Here is a 20,777-nt window from a genome sequence, read left to right as displayed (position 1 = left end):
TGCAGTTTTTCAACTCTTTGCCTATCGAATATACAGTGTCTATGGGGTTAAATTGCACTTCTTAAGGCTTCTACTAGATGTCAACAGTCTTTTGATGCTTCTACTGTGAGGAGGGGGAAATGGGAGCTGAACGAGTCAGTGGTCTGGCAGAGTGGCATGAGCTGACCACAAGTGTTCATGTGAGAGTTAGCTTGAGTTCCATTGCATTTCTGAAGACAAAGGAATTCTCCGGTTGGATAATTATTGAAGATTTATGATAAAAACTTGATTGATTCTATACATCGTTTGACATGTTTCTACAAACTGTAATATAACTTTTTGGACTTTTTGGCTGAACTAAGAGATCACGCATTGAGCATTTGGATTACTGGGCTAAACTCGTGAAAAAAAGGAGGTATTTGGACATAAATGATGGACTTTATCGAACAAATCAAACATTTATTGTGGAACTAGGATTCCTGGGGGTGCATTCTGATGAAGATCATCAAAGGTAAGTGAATAGACTTCTGTTGACTCCACAACATGGCGGATATCTGTATTGTTGTCTGAGTGCTGTCCTCAGATTATTGCATGGTGTGCTTTTTCGGTAAAGCTTTTTTGAAATCTGACACAGCGGTTGCATTAGATATGCATAGGTGTAGTGTACTGTTATTTCTGTATATATTAATTACAAATCAGACTTTACTTAAATCATGTTTCTAGTCTATTGCATAATTACAATGTGTAATCATTGATGTCCCAGGAGCAGGAGTAGTAAACATCAAAGTGCATAATTGTCATACATACATACATACATACATACATACATACATACATACATACATACATACATACATACATACATACATACATACATACATACATACATACATACATACATACATACATACATACATACATACATACATACATGCAGACATAGCATCATTCAAAGAATGGAGTTTGATACACATGGTAATGGATATGACTGACTGTAGGCTTCATTAATGCCATTCAGACTTGAAGTTGATACAACAACTATGATAGCTGAGGTTCTAGAACTAGTATTCATACTAAAAGTTTTAAGGTCCATACTGTCACGCCCTGACCTCAGATAACCTTTTTTATTCTATATTGGGTTAGTTCAGGGTGTGACTTGGGTGGGCAAATCTATGTTTCTATTTCTTTGTTGGCCTAGTATGGTTCCCAATCAGAGGCAGCTGTTTATCGTTGTCTCTGATTGGGGATCATACTGAGGCAGCCTATTTTTCCAACTTCAGATGTGGGATCTTGTTTTTGTACAGTTACTGTGTAGCCTGCAGAACGTTACGTTCGTTTATCTTTTTTTTGTTGGTGTTCATCACCCCTACCACGCTGTGCCTTGGTCTCATTCCAACAACGGACGTAACACATACACAGATCGGCTATATACTGTAGCTAGCTGCACATCCATAGGCATACATCTATTTTTAGACTACACAATAAGCATTTAATAGTTTGCTAGCTATGTTACTTCAGCTGCATTGCATGGCATGGCAAATTCAAGCAAGGCAAGCTTACACAATTGTACATTCAATTTGCAGTAAATGCTTTAGCAAGCTAGATTCTTTACATCCACTATCACAGGACGACTTGCTGGTTTTCTAAGGAGTCCCTAAAACATTGTACAATACAAATTACAAATTCATACTCATGTCATAACACTAGCTAGCTAGCTAAATTAAAGCTACACTTGTTGTCAATGCAGCCACCATGTCAGATTTCAAAAAGGCTTTTCGGCGAAAGCAAACAATGTTATTATCTGAGGATAGCATATTTCAACCCTGCAGGCGTGACACAAAACACAGAAATAAAAATATAATTCATGCCTTACCATTGACGAGCTTCTTTTGTTGGCACTCCAATATGTCCCATAAACATCACAAATGGTCCTTTTGTTCGATTAATTCCGTTGATATATAATCCAAAATGTCCATTTATTTGACTACAACTATCTCAAAAGTTACCTGTAAACTTTGCCAAAACATTTCAAACTACTTTTGTAATACAACTTTAGGTATTTTTTAACGTAAATAATCTACAAAATTGAAGACGGGATGACCTGTGTTCAATACAGGAGGAAAACAAACTGTAGCTAGCTTTCTGGTCACTCGCCTCTATCTAACAGTACACTTCAAGTTACCCTCGTTCTGAACAGTGCTACTTCTTCATTACACAAAGGAATAACCTCAACAAATTTCTAAAGACTGTTGACATCCAGTGGAAGCGGTAGGAACTGCAAGAAGGTCCCTTAGAAATCTGAATTCCCAATGAAAACCAATTGAAAAGAGTGACCTCAAAAAAATCTGAATGGTTTGTCCTCGGGGTTTCGCCTGCTAAATAAGTTCTGTTATAATTACAGACATGATTTAGAAACTTCAGAGTGTTTTCTATCCAAATCTACTAATAATATGCATATCTTATCTTCTGGGAATGAGTAGCAGGCCGTTGAATTTGGGCATGCATTTCATCCGAACGTGAAAATACTGCCCCCTGTCCCAAAGACGTTTAAGGAAGTTATTCAAAAATCTCAAAATAAACCATAATTTCCGTACGAAGAGCGTTAATAAATCCTCACAGGTAAACTTTCAAGGAACCATTGTAAAACGTGCTCAGAACTTCTCTGCAACCAAGAAATATACAGAACAGGCAACATTTTCGCTTCTGTTCTCAGAACGCTTAAAAAAAGTTAAATTATACCCGTCAGGAAACGTATGGTTTCATTGCCACTACCTATGTGAAACCAAGACCATACGTTCCAACAACTTCCAAGGACCCAAACGTGCTAGCTGGGACGGCTCTGGTCAAAGTACTGTCACTAAGGGACGCAATATGGGACATAGACCTAGCAAGCTACAGTATACACAACACCGTCCCCACTTTAAGAGTATCATGGTCACTCTTTGCCAAGGCTTGGCAGTGCTGCTGGTCGTCTGGCTGTTGTATCTGAAAGCAGGCTGGTGTTTTGTAACACCAGCCTGGGGCGCCAGGGTAGCCTAGTGGTTAGAGCGTTGGACTAGCAACTGGCAACTGGAGCTGACAAGGTACAAATGTGTCGTTCTGCCCCTGAACAGGCAGTTAACCCACTGTTCCTAGGCCATTTGTTCTTAACTGACTTGCCTAGTTAAATAAAGGTAAAAAATAAATACACATGAAGGCATGGGCAAGACATCTGGAAGAGCTGATGGAAGTTTCAATCGTTATCTGATACCGTTGTTGTGAAGTGTGTGTGAAGTGTGTGTGAAGTGTGTGTGAAGTGTGTGTGAAGTGTGTGTGAAGTGTGTGTGAAGTGTGTGTGAAGTGTGTGTGAAGTGTGTGTGAAGTGTGTGTGAAGTGTGTGTGTGTGTGTGTGTGTGTGTGTGTGTGTATTTTGGGGGAGTATAATGTCGTAGTAGGTCAGGATTGGGAATTTTCCGTGGCTCATGGTTCTGCTGGTGTAGCCTGTGATTTCCGGAGGTGGCACCGAGGTGATCAAAATGTGTCACAGGGATCGGCTCATCAGGCCTGAAGTGTGTATCTGGCATGGCTGTAATGAGCTAGCCATAGAAACAGCCCATAAACACAAGGCTGCGGCCAGTGCTCCCCACCTCAACGGCTTCCACGCCAACCACCACATGCCGTGGCCCATCAGAACGCCACCACACACACACATGACTCTCTACTCTCTGTAGACACTGCAGCAGCAGCTGAGGCTCATTTGCGGTTCCATGCAGACAGGCCGTAATGTCCACCCCTTAAGTGTGTGTCTTCTTCCAAGAGATTTAGTGTTTTGCTTTAATTCAAAATTCATTGGAGAGACTCATCCAGACCAAGATGGTGCAACATGTTGCTGAAACTCGAGTCTGTGTTTGACTCGTCTGACGTCTATAGGACGAAATGTTATCTAACGTGTGAGGAAATTGGACCATGACTGGGATATTTTCGAGGGGTTCTGGTAAACAAGTTCCAGTACACACTCTCTCTCTGTCTCACACTCTCTCTGTCACACACACACACACACACAATGACGCAATGATGGAAAATGTGGAGGGGTCGAAGCAGCCTTTTAAACTTACAAATTATTGATGCTAGATAAGAGATACAATCAGATGACTAATCAGGGACTCATTTCAATCTAATTCTGAAATCTGCGTTTTGTTGTTGTATATTGTTGCTGAATTATTTTTTCTAATTTCCTTGCCTGTATTTCTCTCCTAACTGAACTGATCAACCAACAATACTTGGATCTTCTTAATTTGTCCTTTCTCTTGTAGTGAGCACTTGTACACTACTCCCCATGCATTTAAAAGCATTGGTGTAGGCATAGGCTGCTCAAGGGAATTTGATCCATAAATCTTATACCAGTCATTTCAAATCATCAAGGGGAAGTGAACAAATGCATACATATTGTCTGGACCCGAGTCTGGAGGATGCAAGACGAGGGACAAGTATAGACCAAAAACTGTCTGACCTAACGGTCTCTAAATGATAACAAATTCCACTATGATCACAAGGAGAATTCGTTAAGGCTGCAGCAATAACAGAGAACATGTAAATCATGTTTTTTGTGCATGTAGGCCTATAAGATGTAGTTTTAGATAAAGTAAATATGCACGGGTAATAGACTGTTAGTGTCTTGAATCCTGGGCATGTGTAAGTATAAGGAGTAAGTACTGTAAGTCAACTTGAGTCCACAGACATGGCCAGGTATCACAGCAAGGTTTGTTTGTCCAATCGTGTAGCTTGGCCAAGGGGGTACCGCACGCACACCGCCTTTTTTAATTTTTAAATTTTACCTTTATTTTACTAGGCAAGTCAGTTAAGAACAAATTCTTATTTTCAATGACGGCCTTTAACCCCGAGCCCTCTCACTTTCACAAAACATAATTAAACATTAAAAAAACTTTGACCTAGTTTTGGAAGAGCAACAAAGCAGGAAGCGAGCAGAAGGGTCTAGCTACCTCACCCAGACAGGGCTTCTTTGAGGATCAAAATCCGTGGTAAATCTCCATCTCTCCCCCTTCGCCTCCCCCTCTTTTCACCCCATTGACTACAAACTGGCAAGAGTGAACCTGAGGGAACGGGTCGACAGTTCAACCCCAGTTCAACCCCATGCCTCCCCCTCCTTTCCCCTTTTCGGCATCCCAAACCCCATCCCTCTCTCCCTCCTCCCATTGCCCCACATCCCAGACTCACACACAGACCCGGGCTTCAGGTGACAGCGTTTAGAGTGGCGGCCATCGTTGTTTTGGTTTGTCTCACCTCCCCTGTTCGATTACGGAAAGCCCCTTCATTGTCATACTATAGCAGAGACCACCGGTCTGATGGAGATGTGCAATTAAAAAGAAACACAGAGAAACACACAAAGATTTCTTCCTCTCTGGAAAAGGGAGACAGAAAGTGATTCAGGTTCCCGAAGATGAGTTTGGAAATCTCATGTTCTAATGACCCAAATTTGTGTCTATATCAGCAAACCTCAGACTATAGTTGTGAGATTCTTGATTTGCTCTTGACAACTGCCCAATAACATCCCACTCATCTTTAATGAGTGTTTTGGAAAGACACTAGGAGAGTCATTTTCCGAAAGTCTTTACCCAGTCTGTGGGATTGCTGGGAAAACAGTTTCCGTAATTCTATCAATGTGAGAGGGGATTTTCAGATATTTTATTTGACTCACTGAGGCCCAATGATAAATGTCTCACCTGCCTCCGTATACTATCCTCCCACCTACACACACACCCACCCACGTACTATGACAGCAGCACACACTCTTTCCAAATCCGTCTCTCTCTCTCACACACACACACACACACACACACACACACACACACACACACACACACACACACACACACACACACACACACACACACACACACACACACACACACACACACACACACACACACACACACACACACACTGTGTCAACATTGGCAACGTACCCCATGTTTCCCAGAGTGGTCAGTGAGTTGAATGACACTGTCACTCCCCAGCAGGGAGTTACAGCCAATAGAATCGTAAGTCACTGTGGACAAGGGCTGTTTGTAAGCCAAATAGCCTCTTTCAGAAAGAAAGTGTTTCCTGGCTAAGACAAGTGGAGGGGGATATTTCTGATACGTAGTCTTTTAGAAGGGCCCGATTAAAAACATTTGTGTGACTAAATTAGAACTGATCTGATCTCATTTGAAATCCATTTCAGTGACATACTTCTGAAAACGTACCATGGCTCGGTTTTTAAGGAGACATACTACTTTTATTTTCATTTTGCCTTTGTTTAACCAGTTAAGTCATTGTGAAAGACAATGCGTTCTCAATTATGACCTAACTAACAGTCAGACAGAATGATTGAGGTATGGAGTACATGTAGTACATTTTTGGACAGGTAGTATAGGGCCCTTAATGCTTAGAGTGCCTTCTAACTCTCCTATTTCTGACCAGACACTATAGTTAGTCCTTACTGTAAAAAGCAGACCTGAAAGGTAAACAATCTGCCAGTAACGCATGAAAAACAATTTAACTAAGTCTAACCAGGCTTTCAGCACCCCACACACAGCTATTTGTTGTGAAGGTCATGAAGACATAGTGTAGTTCAAGGCCTTCCACTTCTGTTTTGACAACATTCAGAGTAAACGTGCTAATCAGAGCATGAGCATGTTATTGTGACTCCTGTGACCCATCTCACTCTCTTGCTCTCTCTTCCCCACTCCCAATGCGGCTCAGTGCGGTCTCTGTCTTCCTCTCTCACTCCTCCTCTCTCTTCCTCACCCTCTCTACTTCTCCCTCTCTCTGTCTCTCTCTCTCTCCATCCTTCTCACGGGGCTCGGGACTGTACGCTGTTGTAAGGTTTAGAGGGATGTGATCAGCTTCTCTCGGGGCACGCTTCTCACTCGGAGACCACCACTGAACCCACCGAAGGAAAGCTCTCCCTTGTTATCTCTTTCTGTCTTTCTCATTCTCTTTCTATATCTCATACCCAGCCCCAACACCTTACCCATTGGTAGCTTCATATTCAGCTTTGCGTAGACCAAAAACCCTAACATATGGTATGATTAAGCAATAAGGCCTGAGGAGGTGTGGTATATGGTCGCGGAGTGCCTGGATATTGGCCATATACCACAAATCCCAGAGGTGCCTTATTGCGATTATAATCTGGTTACCAACATAATGGTATTTGGTCTGATATACCCCAGAGCCAATCAGCATTCAGGGCTTGAACCACCCAGTTTGTAATATACCATACATACCACCATTTACCAATATACAGTATATGTTACCACAAGTGGCTCCCACAGTAGCCAAACACATGTTGCTCAATTGTTAAAGAGTACACCAAGAACGCTAACCCTACCAAATAAAATGAGACTTGGACTGAGAATCGAAAGTATACATTTATTTTAGTGGTTACCCACTGGGCAAAAACAGGTTGAATCAACAGTGTTCCACTTAATTTCAACAACAAAATAGCTATGTGATGACATTGAATCAACACGGAAAACTGATTGGATTTAAAAAAAATCATCAACATGAGGGAATTTTGTCTTTTTTTCAATTAACTTTAACCTAAATCCAATGACAGGGTTGAAATGTTTGTTGATTTCACGTTGAATTTGCGTTAGTTGACAACTCAACCAAATGTAAATCAAAACTAGATGTTGAACTAATGTCTGTGCCCAGTGGGTAGGAATAACTAGGCAGATTTGTAGCAGCACACACTGTCTTATCCCTCCCTCCTTCCTTGCCACACTTTTCCCTTTCCCTTCCTCACTCCCTGCCTCCCTCCACCCCCAGTGGAAGCTCAGCTGCTCTTGTTTCTAGGTTAATATGAATCCACTCCTCTCTTTCCATCTATTACAGTGTCACTGCCCTCCCTTGCTCTCCTCACTCGCGCCCGCCGTCTCTAACACAACAACAACAGGACCAGCATGCACTCTATCTGCAGCATGATGAATCATGGTTCCATTCTTCTTTAGCAGCCAGGCTTTGTTTTCCTTGGGCCCCTTCTTCCCTCAGCACGTGGAAACCCTCCCCACCCTCACTCATCCTCCTGCAACTGTTCCCCGTTTTTTCTCTTTTCTCCCCTCCCCTGTTTGATTGCTCTATGGAAAATAAAAAGCAGATGATGAATCCATGGCAAACTCAGTCGCAGATTGTAGCTCAATGTGAACAGGCGGTGGTATCTCAAAAAGGTCAACATATACCTGAACAGCCCTGTGTCATATCCAGTAGTCCACACTGTAACACAACTTTTTTCAATTGACAACTTGGGTAATCCCTAATGAACAAGACTGTGAAGTCTGTAGTTCACCCTCCACTGGTTAACAATGGATGCAACCTAGGTGTGTAAATTGCCGGAAATTAGGGCTAGATTCAATCCGTAGCGTGAAAGATCTGCGCTATAGCACGGAACTTCTGCAATACGGATTGAATCTAGGCCTTAGTCGACATGAGTGCATCTTACTGTGCAGTTTTCCACTGTCGCCCAATGTCTCATGGGACAGGTCCTTATTCTGTGAACCCATTGGAATCATTGTACCTTATAGGTGCATACAGGTAGAACTTCTTGTACCTGATATGTGTGACTCTGGTACAGTACTTAAGGAAAGTATGAACACAAACATTCTAGGTTAATATAATATATGCTTAATCATCAACAGCAATATGCAATGGTGACAAGAAAATCTGTATTGTCTGTACTGTCCAAACAAATTGTCCAAACAGATCATCAAGTAGATTATTTTCAATATTTTATTGGACAATAAACATATATGGCTTATTAACCTATACAGTCCAAATAATGATGATCCAAGCGTCTTTGACATTATATATATATAACAATTTATCAACTCTACAAGCAACACTAGACTATTATAGTGGGAGATTTTAATACGGTCTTAAATAACTCTATGGACCGGAAAGGAAATCACACCACAAACTATCACCCTCAGGCACTTAAGGAAATCATGAATGTCATGGATATATTGGAATTAGTGGATATATGGAGACTTAAATACCCTGACCTAGTGAGATATACATGGCGGAGGCTTAATCAACCTAGTCGTCTTGACTACTTTCTTATGCTATTCTCTCTGGCACCAAACTTTTAAAAAGTGTTGATAGGGGACAGAATGCAGTCGGATCATCACATAATTGGCATATATATTACTCTTACAGAATTTCCACGTGGATGAGGATATTGGAAATTTAATCAAAGCCTACTAGATGATAAATTGTGTCATGACGTTGGCCTGGGGGGTAGGTTTATGACAGTCATAAATACCTCTTCCCCCCCTTTTTCCTCTTGCGAAACTCTTGGTTAACATAGAGATTCTGGGAACATCAGTAGGTGGGGAGAAATGAACTATATTCTGGTAATCCGAACAATTGAACATATGCGGTGGTACTTAATGAATATGAAGTCAGTTCGGTTGTCATCTGAGACATTCTCATCAATGATAAGATGACATAAACTCTACAGTGGAAAGTCTACACATCAGAGTTATCGGATTCAAATGGAATTGTTCAATTTAAATGTTTGAATATGAAATTATTTGTGATGGGATGAAATGTGAATTTAGCTTCTAAAATGTGAGATTTGGGTCTTCATAAGATAGGTCTGCTCAATCAGTGGCCCGTCCATGTGAAGGGATATATATAAAACTTTTCCAACACCCCCTCCTCTCCTTTCCTATATAAGCCCTTGATGATACTATAACCTCCTGTTCTGATGATGTGACGACGACGGTCCAATGTCAGAATGGTTCAGATAATAACTACAGAACGAAGCCAAAGTGAGCTTGGTTGCGAATGGTATGAACTTTAAACTCTTATTCAAGGAACAGACAGAGTATCCCGTCTATCACCCAACAACATTACTACAACGTATCCAATTGACAACCAGAGACATTCTTCAAAGGACTACGTTTGGCAACACGGCCTTCCATCTACCACCAACCTACCGAAGTGCAGCTCAGAGTAAATATTTATTGCATTTTCCTTTTCCAAATGGGCGGTAATTTAGAATGTATCAGATACTGAATTTATGATAGCACAGCTTCTGTGTGTTCTCCTGTGTCCCTCAGTCTTCCCGCTCTTTCACTCAAACCCAGACCTTTTCCTTTGTGTAACAAGCAGTCCTATCTGTTCCGCCCGCTAGGGACGTTTTCCTTTATGACGTAATTTGTAATCAAGTTATGATTTAATTCTGCGTATGTGTAATTATGTGTGATTTAGTTAGGTATTTAGTAAATAAATAATTAAACCCAATTTTGTATTGCTGGTTCAACTTGTTAGCCAGGGTTCATGCAGATAACCAAGAATTTACAACTTTCAGTTGACACTGAATTAAGATGAGGATTAATATTGACTGCTATTGATGTAAAATATTACTAGGTTTTTAAGAGTTTATTCGGAAGATAACAGCTCTATAAATATTATTTTGTGGTGCCCGACTCACTAGTTAATTACATTTACATGATAAGCTCAATCAGGTAATATTAATTACGGAGAAATTATTTTATAGAATAGCATGTCATATCTCTTAATCCGGCATAGCCAAAGACACAACAATTGTTAAGAACTAGGACAGAATCATTTATAACTGACTTTTTCAGACATAACATAGCAGATCCCCCTTATTGTATGGGACACTTTTAAATGTGCCTTTAGATGCCTTGCAATTCAGTACTCATCTCTACAACAAAATCAATTTAGATCAAAAGAGTCCATATTAACAAAGGAAATTGAAGGACTAACAGTCAGATAGCAATAAAAACTGTACCATCGAGGCACAGAATAAGTTAAGAGGAAAAACAAAAAGAAATGGAAGAACTTATTCAAGAAAGATCTAGTGTAATATATTATAAAAAATAAAGCGGACTAGATGGAATATGGGGGAAAAGTCACCAAATTATTTTTCAATCTTCAAAATAGAAATGCTACCAAAAAAAATGTATTGGAACTTGTTACAAATGATGGAGTCACGCATGATTCACCAAATTATATTTTGAAAGAGGAAGTAAAGTACTCATTTCAGTCTCCTCCATCTCCACTTACTGAAACTAATTGTATGGATTTTTTTCCTAATAATAATGTAAAATTAACATCTGTACAGAAAGATTCATGTGAAGGACAAATTACAGAGGAGGAACTTCTTGACGCAATTAAAGCCTGATTAGGATTAATAATATCTGACAATACTTAAAAAAAAGAGTTTTGTATACTTCCACTGGTATGCCATCCAGCCCTGGAGTTTTCCCAATCTTAAAGGCTTTAAGAGATGCAATCTCTTTTATCATCACTCAGTGCCTGGGCTTACCTCCACTGTACCCGCACCCCACCATACCCCTGTCTGCACATTATGCCCTGAATCTATTCTACCATGCACAGAAATCTGCTCCATTTATTCTCTGTCCCCAACACACTAGACACTCTGCAACCAGTTTTGATAGCCTTAAGCTATCCTCCTACTCCTCCTCTGTTCCTCTAATGATGTGGAGGTTAACCCAGGCCCTGTGTGTCCCCAGGCATCTCATTAGGTGACTTCTGTAATCGAAAAAGCCTTGGTTTCATGCATCAGTAGCCTCCTCCCTAAGTTTGTTTTACTCACTGCTTAAGCACACTCCGCCAACCCTGATGTCCTTGCCATGTCTGAATCCTGGCTTAGGAAGGCCACCAAAAATGAGATTTCCATACCCAACTACAACATTTTCCGTCAGGATAGAACTGACAAAGGGGGAGGAGTTGCAATCTACTGCAGAGATAGCTTGCAAAGTTCTGTCATATTTTCCAGGTCTATGTCCAAACAGCTTCTAATTGTAAAAATTAATCTCCGCCAGAAATAAGTCTCTCACTGTTGCCACCTGTAAAACACCCCCCTCAGCTCCCAGCTGTGTCCTGGACACCATATGTGAATTGATTGCCCTTCATCTATCTTCAGAGTTTGTTGTGTTAGGTGACCTAAACTGGGATGCTTAACACCCCGGCAGTCCTACAATCTAAGCTAGATGCCCTCAATCTCACACAAATCATCAAGGAACCCACCAGGTACAACCCTAAATACGTAAACATGGGCACCCTCATCGATACAATCCTGACCAACTTGCCCTCCAAATACACCTCTGCTGATTTCAATCAGGATCTCAGCGATCACTGCCTCATTGCCTGCATCCGTTATGGGTCCACGGTCAAACGACCACCACTCACTGTCAAACGCTCCCTAAAACACTTCTGCCTTTCTAATCAACCTGGCCCGGGTATCCTGGAAGGATATTGACCTCATCCCGTCAGTCGAGGACGCCTGGTCATTCTTTAAAAGTAATTTCCTCACCATCTTAATTATTTATGCCCCTTTCAAAAAATGTAGCAAGTAGAAGGGGGAAAAGTAAGCAACTTGTATGTCAGCACTGTATTAAACATAAATGGTTAAAGAAAAGTGTGATAAATAAAAACATATACCAATTTAAGGACTGACCGATGTGCCATATAAATTGCAAAATAGTTGTGAAGAGATTTTCGAAGTACCCATTTCATGGCACATGGTTTAAGAATTGATACGCAAAACAACGCCGGATTCAAAACTTCAATTTTTTTTATTTAAATTAGTATACAAAATTCTTGCAACCTTTAGAATGTTATACAGTGGGGCAAACAAGTATTTAGTCAGCCACCAATTGTGCAAGTTCTCCCACTTAAAAAGATAAGAGAGGCCTGTAATTTTCATCATAGGTACACTTCAACTATGACAAACAAAATGAGAAGAAAATAATCCAGAAAATCACATTGTAACATTTTTTATGAATTTATTAGCAAATTATGGTGGAAAATAAGTATTTGGTCAAAAACAAAAGTTTATCTCAATACTTTGTTATATACCCTTTGTTGCCAATGACAGAGGTCAAACGTTTTCTGTAAGTCTTCACGAGGTTTTCACACACTGTTGCTGGTATTTTTACCCATTCCTCCATTCAGATCTCCTCTAGAGCAGTGATGTTTTGGGGCTGCTGCTGGGCAACACGGAATATCAACTCCCTCCAAAGATTTTCTATGGGGTTGAGATCTGGAGACTGGCTAGGCCACTCCAGGACCATGAAATGCTTCTTACGAAGCCACTCCTTCATTTCCCGGGCGGTGTGTTTGGGATCATTGTCATGCTGAAAGACCCAGCCACATTTAATCTTCAATGCCCTTGCTGATGGAAGAAGGTTCCCACGATACATGGCCCCATTCATTATTTCCTTTACACGGATCAGTCGTCCTGGTCCCTTTGCAGAAAAACAGCCCCAAAGCATGATGTTTCCACCCCATGCTTCACAGTAGGTATGGTGTTCTTTGGATGCAACTCAGCATTCTTTGTCCTCCAAACACGACGAGTTGAGTTTTTACCAAAAAGTTATATTTTGGTTTCATCTGACCATATGACATACTCCCAATCTTCTTCTGGATCATTCAAATGCTCTCTATGGGCCTGGACATGTACTGGCTTAAGCAGGGGGACACGTCTGGCACTGCAGGATTTGAGTCCCTGGCGGCGTAGTGTGTTACTGATGGTAGGCTTTGATACTTTGGTCCCAGCTCTTTGCAGGTCATTCCCTAGGTCCCCCCGTGTGGTTCTGGGATTTTTGCTCACCGTTCTTGTGATCATTTTGACCCCACGGGGTGAGATCTTGTGTGGAGCCCCAGATCGAGGGAGATTATCAGTGGTCTTGTATGTCTTCCATTTCCTAATAATTGCTCCCACAGTTGATTTCTTCAAACCAAGCTGCTTACCTATTGCAGATTCAGTCTTCCCAGCCTGGTGCAGGTCTACAATTTTGTTTCTGGTGTCCTTTGACAGCTCTTTGGTCTTGGCCATAGTGGAGTTTGGAGTGTGACTGTTTGAGGTTGTGGACAGGTGTCTTTTAAACTGATAACAAGTTCAAACATGTGCCATTAATACAGGTAACGAATGGAGGACAGAGGAGCCTCTTAAAGAAGAAGTTACAGGTCTGTGAGAGACAGAAATCTTGCTTGTTTGTTGGTGACCAAATACTTATTTTCCACCATAATTTGCAAATAAATTAAATAAAAAATCCTACAATGTGATTTTCTGGATTTTTTTTCTCTCATTTTGTCTGTCATAGTTGAAGTGTACCTATGATGAAAATTACAGGCCTCTTTCATCTTTTTAAGTGGGAGAACTTGCACAATTGGTGGCTGACTAAATACTTTTTTGCCCCACTGTATATATGGGGATTCAATTCAATCTTCCGAGATTTGCAGATTTCGCTGTGAGGAGTCATTTGATCATTTATTTTGGTATTGTCCATATGTAGCTCGTTTTTGGTCAATTGCAACATTTGCCTACAACTAACACTGCAGATAGCAATACTGGGTGATTTGAAAAGCCATGGTCAATTATTATAATAATATATAAAAGCATATATATAGTGTACTTTTTACATTTACATTTAAGTGTGTAAAATCTTGCTTGTTTGTTGGTGACCAAATACTTATTTTCCACCATAATTTGCAAATAAATTAAATAAAAAATCCTACAATGTGATGTGTGATGAAAATTACAGGCCTCTTTCATCTTTTTAAGTGGGAGAACTTGCACAATTGGTGGCTGACTAAATACTTTTTTGCCCCACTGTATACTATTTGCCTACAACTAACACTGCAGATAGCAATACTGGGTGATTTGAAAAGCCATGGTCAATCAATCAATATTATAATAATTATTTTAGCAAAAATGTTTCTTTTTAATTTACAATCTGTAAAAGCTATGAGAATATATAGGTTCAGTACTTTTTACATTTACATTTAAGTCATTTAGCAGACGCTCTTATCCAGAGCGACTTACAAATTTTTTCAAGCATCACAGCACAGTTGAAAAATATATTGCAAATAGAATAGATGGGATAGATGGGAGGGGTTGAATGGAGCTGAAGGGTGGGACTAATAACAAGAGAACCAATGTAAAACATACGCAAATAGATATCCAACTGGATGTACATCAGAAATAGAGGAAGGACTAAAAACAAACAAAATATAACTATTGTAAAATAGATTGTGTTTGTAAAATGTGTATAAGATGTATAAACTGAAGGTAGAAACCTATGTGTTATTGTTTGTGTTTACTCCAATTGGGAAAAGGGTGGTAGGGTTTGCGCAGAATAATAAAGGTATATTCTAAAAAAGTATGGAGATATGTACATATATATATATATATGTACATACACACTGCTCAAAAATAACACATCCTAGATCTGAATGAAATATTCTTTTTAAATAGTTTTTTCTTTACATAGTTGAATGTGCTGACAACAAAATCACACAAAAATTATCAATGGAAATCAAATTTATCAACCCATAGAGGTCTGGATTTGGAGTCACACTCAAAATTAAACTGGAAAACCACACTACAGGCTGATCCAACTTTGATATAATGTCCTTAAAACAAGTCAAAATGAGGCTCAGTAGTGTGTGTGGCCTCCACGTGCCTGTATGACCTCCCTACAACGCCTGGGCATGCTCCTGATGAGGTGGCGGATTGTCTCCTGAGGGATCTCCTCCCAGACCTGGACTAAAGCATCCACCAACTCCTGGACAGTCTGTGGTGCAACGTGGCGTTGGTGGATGGAGTGAGACATGATGTCCCAGATGTGCTCAATTGGATTCAGGTCTGGGTAATGGGCGGGCCAGTCCATAGCATCAATGCCTTCCTCTTGCAGGAACTGCTGACACACTCCAGCCACATGAGGTCTAGCATTGTCTTGCATTAGGAGGAACCCAGGGCCAACCGCACCAGCATATGGTCTCACAAGGGTTCTGAGGATCTCATCTCGGTACCTAATGGCAGTCAGGCTACCTCTGGCGAGCACATGGAGGGCTGTGCAGCCCCCCCAAAGAAATGCCACCCCACACCATGACTGACCCACCACCAAACCGGTTATGCTGGAGGATGTTGCAGGCAGCAGAACGTTCTCCACGGCGTCTCCAGACTCTGTCACGTCTGTCACATGTGTTCAGTGTGAACCTGCTTTCATCTGTGAAGAGCACAGGGCGCCAGTGGCGAATTTGCCCATCTTGGTGTTCTCTGGCAAATGCCAAACGTCCTGCACAGTGTTGGGCTGTAAGCACAAACCCCACCTGTGGACGTCGGACCCTCATACCACCCTCATGGAGTCTGTTTCTGACCGTTTGAGTAGACACATGCACATTTGTGGCCTGCTGGAGGTCATTTTACAGGGCTCTAGCAGTGTTCCTCCTGCTCCTCCTTGCACAAAGGCAGAGGTAGCGGTCCTGCTGCTGGGTTGTTGCCCTCCTACGGCCTCCTCCACGTCTCCTGATGTACTGGCCTGTCTCCTGGTAGCGCCTCCATGCTCTGGACACTACGCTGACAGACACAGCAAACCTTCTTACCACATCTCGCATTGATGTGCCATCCTGGATGAGCTGCACTACCTGAGCCACTTGTGTGGGTTGTAGACTCCGTCTCATGCTACCACCAGAGTGAAAGTACCACCAGCATTCAAAAGTGACCAAAACATCAGCCAGGAAGCATAGGAACTGAGAAGTGGTCTGTGGTCACCACCTGCAGAACCACTCCTTTATTGGGGGTGTCTTGCTAATTGCCTATAATTTCCACCTGTTGTCTATTCCATTTGCACAACAGCATGTGAAATTTATTGTCAATCAGTGTTGCTTCCTAAGTGGACAGTTTGATTTCACAGAAGTGTGATTGACTTGAGTTACATTGTGTTGTTTAAGTGTTCCCTTTATTTTTTTGAGCAGAAATATATGGGGGATTGGAAATGATGCAGACAATTACATTTGATGGAAGCAACAATCTTTCCGCAATATTAAGCTGATCCACCCCTTAAAACAATAATAATAAATAATGACTGTATATACAGTATGTCACATCCTGACCTTAGTTCCTTTTGTATGTCTCTATTTTAGTTTGGGCAGTGCGTGAGTTGGGGTGGGCATTCTATGTTTTGTGTTCAATGTTTTCTATTTCTTTGTGTTTGGCCTGGTATGGTTCCCAATCAGAGGCAGCTGGCAATCGTTGTCTCTGATTGAGAACCATACTAAGGCAGACTGTTTTCCCACTATGGGTTTTGGGTGGTTATTTTCTGTTTAGTGTTTTTTTTGCACCTTACAGAACTGTTTGTTTGTCGGTTTGTTGTTTTTGTTCAGTATTCATCTTTATTAAAATTATTATGAATACGTACCACACTTTGGTCCTCTTCTCCTTCTCCTGACGACAATCGTTAGTGTGTATATACAGTATTATTCAGAGTATCTAGGTCTAGAACAGTAGTCTGACGTGTATGGTAGAGCCTTGTCCTAACACCACCATCTTAATAGACCAGCCAGGGGTGTATAAAGGCTGTGAGCCTTTCCTGTCCAAGATATCTACCCTGGACAAAGGAAAGTGAGCTACCGGTAAGTTGGCTATAAAACGGAAGGAAGGAAAAGGCCCTGGCTCTAATGTCAAAACAAACGTAGAATGCCTCCCTATCCTTTTCCTCTCACACCAACCCTATTCAACCGAATTCTTTGAAACAAATGGGGGCAGGAAGCTATTGTGAAGGGTGGAGCCCCTCGTGGCATGTGAGTCGGCTTACAGTTCATGAGAGGAAGGACGTTCGGCCCAGTGGGACGTCCAATAGATGCTTGCAGCTGGGTGGTCACTAAGTTATTGGGGTCACGGTCGTGATGACTACTGCCTTCACGCTTCACCCCCTGTCCTCTACTGGGGAGGCTTTTGATAAAGTCGTCATATAAAACAAGAAAAGGGTGTGGAGGGGGAGTCGGAAAGGAAGCTCCCGAACAGCTGTTGGAAAAAGCTACAACGGGAAGACATTTCTCCTCCTCTCGCTCTCTCTCTCTGTTTCCCGCCCACCTCTTCCTCTCCCATGTCATCAGTGTGTGGTTGTGCCAATGAATGCTACTTGCCTTGCCAATGAAAGGGACGCTATGCTCTCTAACTGAAGAGGATTTCAACAAACGTGCAGCATTGAGTTCGTATTTCACTCTGTGGGATTACAGTAGCACGTTGATAGTGATTGCAGTTCCATCGATTGTCAGGGTTAGAGTGCTAACTAGAATGCCTGCTGTGGCAAACTCTTGAATTACCTTACACCAGTTTGCGACTGGGGGGAAAATAAAGCACTCAATATTAAATCTAACTACGTAGGTGGACAATTCCCCTTCCCATCACACCTCTGGGCTATAACGTAACACCATCAAAGGAATTCTCCCATAGCAGACTATTGCTCTGGGCCGTAAAATAAGTGAGGGAGAAAAATGCTGAGATGACAGATTTCAGCCTGAGATGTGGTCCGCAGTTTGGTCTTTGTTTCGATTCGACACTATTGGGTGGAGGCAGCTAGAGCTGAACGAGTTTACAGGTTGGCACTTGGCAGTAGCCATGTAAGTAAGTTCTGCATCCCAAATGGCACCCAATTCCCTATAAAGTGCACTACTACCTATGGGTCCTGGTGTAAAGCAGTCCACTATATAGGGAATAGGGTGCTTTTTGGGATGTACCACAGTAGCTCGTTATACAGGGGGTGGTAGAATTTAACGTCATTTACTGAACGAACGGAGCGTTTCCAGTAGGCTGGTAAGGAGTGTCACCAGAAAAGGGGCCACATACTGTAAATCACTCTCACTCCTGCCAACTACCACACAACTGTGACTGTCAGCGCCATTAGAGAAATAAAAGATACCCTTTACTGGTTGCTGTTTCTACAACTTATCTTACCAGGTCCCTCTTGCAAAGTGTGTTATTGGTTATACAGACATAACATTTCAACCAACATGGTCATCAGGTCAAAAAAAGCAAACAGTGAATGTTTGGCATGATCTTTTTCTCCAGTGGCTTTCTGTTTGTCCAGTACCTGTGCAAAGTTGAACGTGTGTCAAACCCTCTCCTTTCCCTGTCAAAACCTCAACCACGGCAGGGAGACGAGAGGGGAGTAGACCTGGGTTTAAACACTATTTAAAAAAAAATACTGAACATTTGTTCAAGTCTGCCTGGAGTGTCAGACTATTATATTTGTCCACAGATAAAGTATTTGAAATTAGTTTAAAAAGTATTTGATCCTAGGTCTGGAGAGGAATGCCGATTTGGGCCAATAGAAGGCAGTAGAGGAGTTTGAGGTACATAGGAAAGCGATGGCTAGGCAAGCCAAAGGTTTATCTTAGCTCAGGAAAGTTGGAGTGGTTGTTCATGGTACCCCATTAATTGAAGATCATCCTGCAGCTGCCTTACAATCACAGGTCAAATCAGAGGACACAGCTATTTGTGCTATTATCGACTCTATTATAATTATTATCTCTATAGACCCTAATCAAGGTAAGCTTTCATATGCCTATTGATTAGTTATTGTCCAGATAAAGCACACATGGAAGCAATGTTGACTATCTCGCAGTGTAGCTGCAGTTCTAGTATCTAGCCTGTATCCCAACCTATGATAAGCCAACATCAGGTAACAGGTCATTGTGGGTATCATCCACTACACAACCACTATACAACATTGCAGATAGACAGTGTTTTTCCCCCGCAAAGCTAGAAAACATCTGTATTATGGGCGTATAAACAAATTAAAACAAATTGCTTGCTGTCGAAATAGGTTCTCTGCTCTCAATTTGGAGTCAGCTGCTGAGGATTGCTCTCATCTCCAGAAACCATCTCTGTGGTAGTATCTGGCAACAGTCTTGGTTGCTCTCCTGTAGAGATGGTTTGTTTTAGTCTTTGGCCTCCGGAGAAAGTCATAAGTACACAGTTTAAATATGTTTGATAATGCTGATACATTACCGGTATATACGCGGAGTATACAAAACATTAAGGAAACCTGCTCTTTTCATCAACTAGACTGACCAGGTGAATCCAGGTGAAAGCTGTGGTAGTTGGTGCCAGGCACACCGGTTTGTGTCAAGTACTGCAATGCTGCTGGGTTTTTTCACGTTCAACAGTTTCCTGTGTGTATCAAGAACGGTCCACAACCCAAAGGACATCCAGCCAACTTGACACAACTGTGGGAAGCATTGGAGTCAACATGGGCCAGCATCCCTGTGGAACGCTTCCATTATCTTGTATAGTTCACTCGCCGACAAATTGAGGCTGTTCTGAGGGCAAAAGGTGGGGGTGCAACTCCATATTAGGAAGGTGTTCTTAATGTTTAGTGCACTCAGTGTACATTGACTCATGGCACATAACAAATTAGTTTACTGAGATTAACTAACTATTTGATGAGGGTCCATAAACAGTTTACCTACAGACCTTCAAGTGTAGTGTCGCCAAGGACGATTGTGTGAGAGAGGCAGGTGTTTCAGTGAGCTATGCTCATGTGGAATATAACCTTGTCTGAGACCAGAATACTTGCATTAGCTCCGCAAACAATGCCTAGGCTTCAGTTCAATGAGCTAAAATAGCACTGCTCTCCAAGCTGACTTCTATGGAATGAACACACGTGTGAGACTGCTGCTTGCCCGGAGCTGCTCCAGATGCCATGATGGCTCTTTGATGCCCAAAGTGTGAGCCGTTCGGTGTCAGTTTCCCTAATGCCTGTTTGACAGAAGGTGATGTCAGACTCTCTCTTCCTGCTGATGTGTCAAGTTAGAGTTAAGCTTCTTTTCAGACGATATTTCCCACAGTCACATAGGCAGCGTGAGCAGCTTTTCACTGGTCGTTTCCCTCCAAGGCTGAGGTAAGGGAAGGAAATCTGATGTGAATTGTTGGTTTGAATTAGCCTTTTACAGGAAGCTTGACTTTGTCGTAATGA

The sequence above is a fragment of the Oncorhynchus masou genome, chromosome 7, assembly GCF_036934945.1.
Source record: "Oncorhynchus masou masou isolate Uvic2021 chromosome 7, UVic_Omas_1.1, whole genome shotgun sequence".
Lineage (NCBI taxonomy): Eukaryota > Metazoa > Chordata > Actinopteri > Salmoniformes > Salmonidae > Oncorhynchus > Oncorhynchus masou.
Note: the sequence above shows the minus strand (reverse complement) of the source record.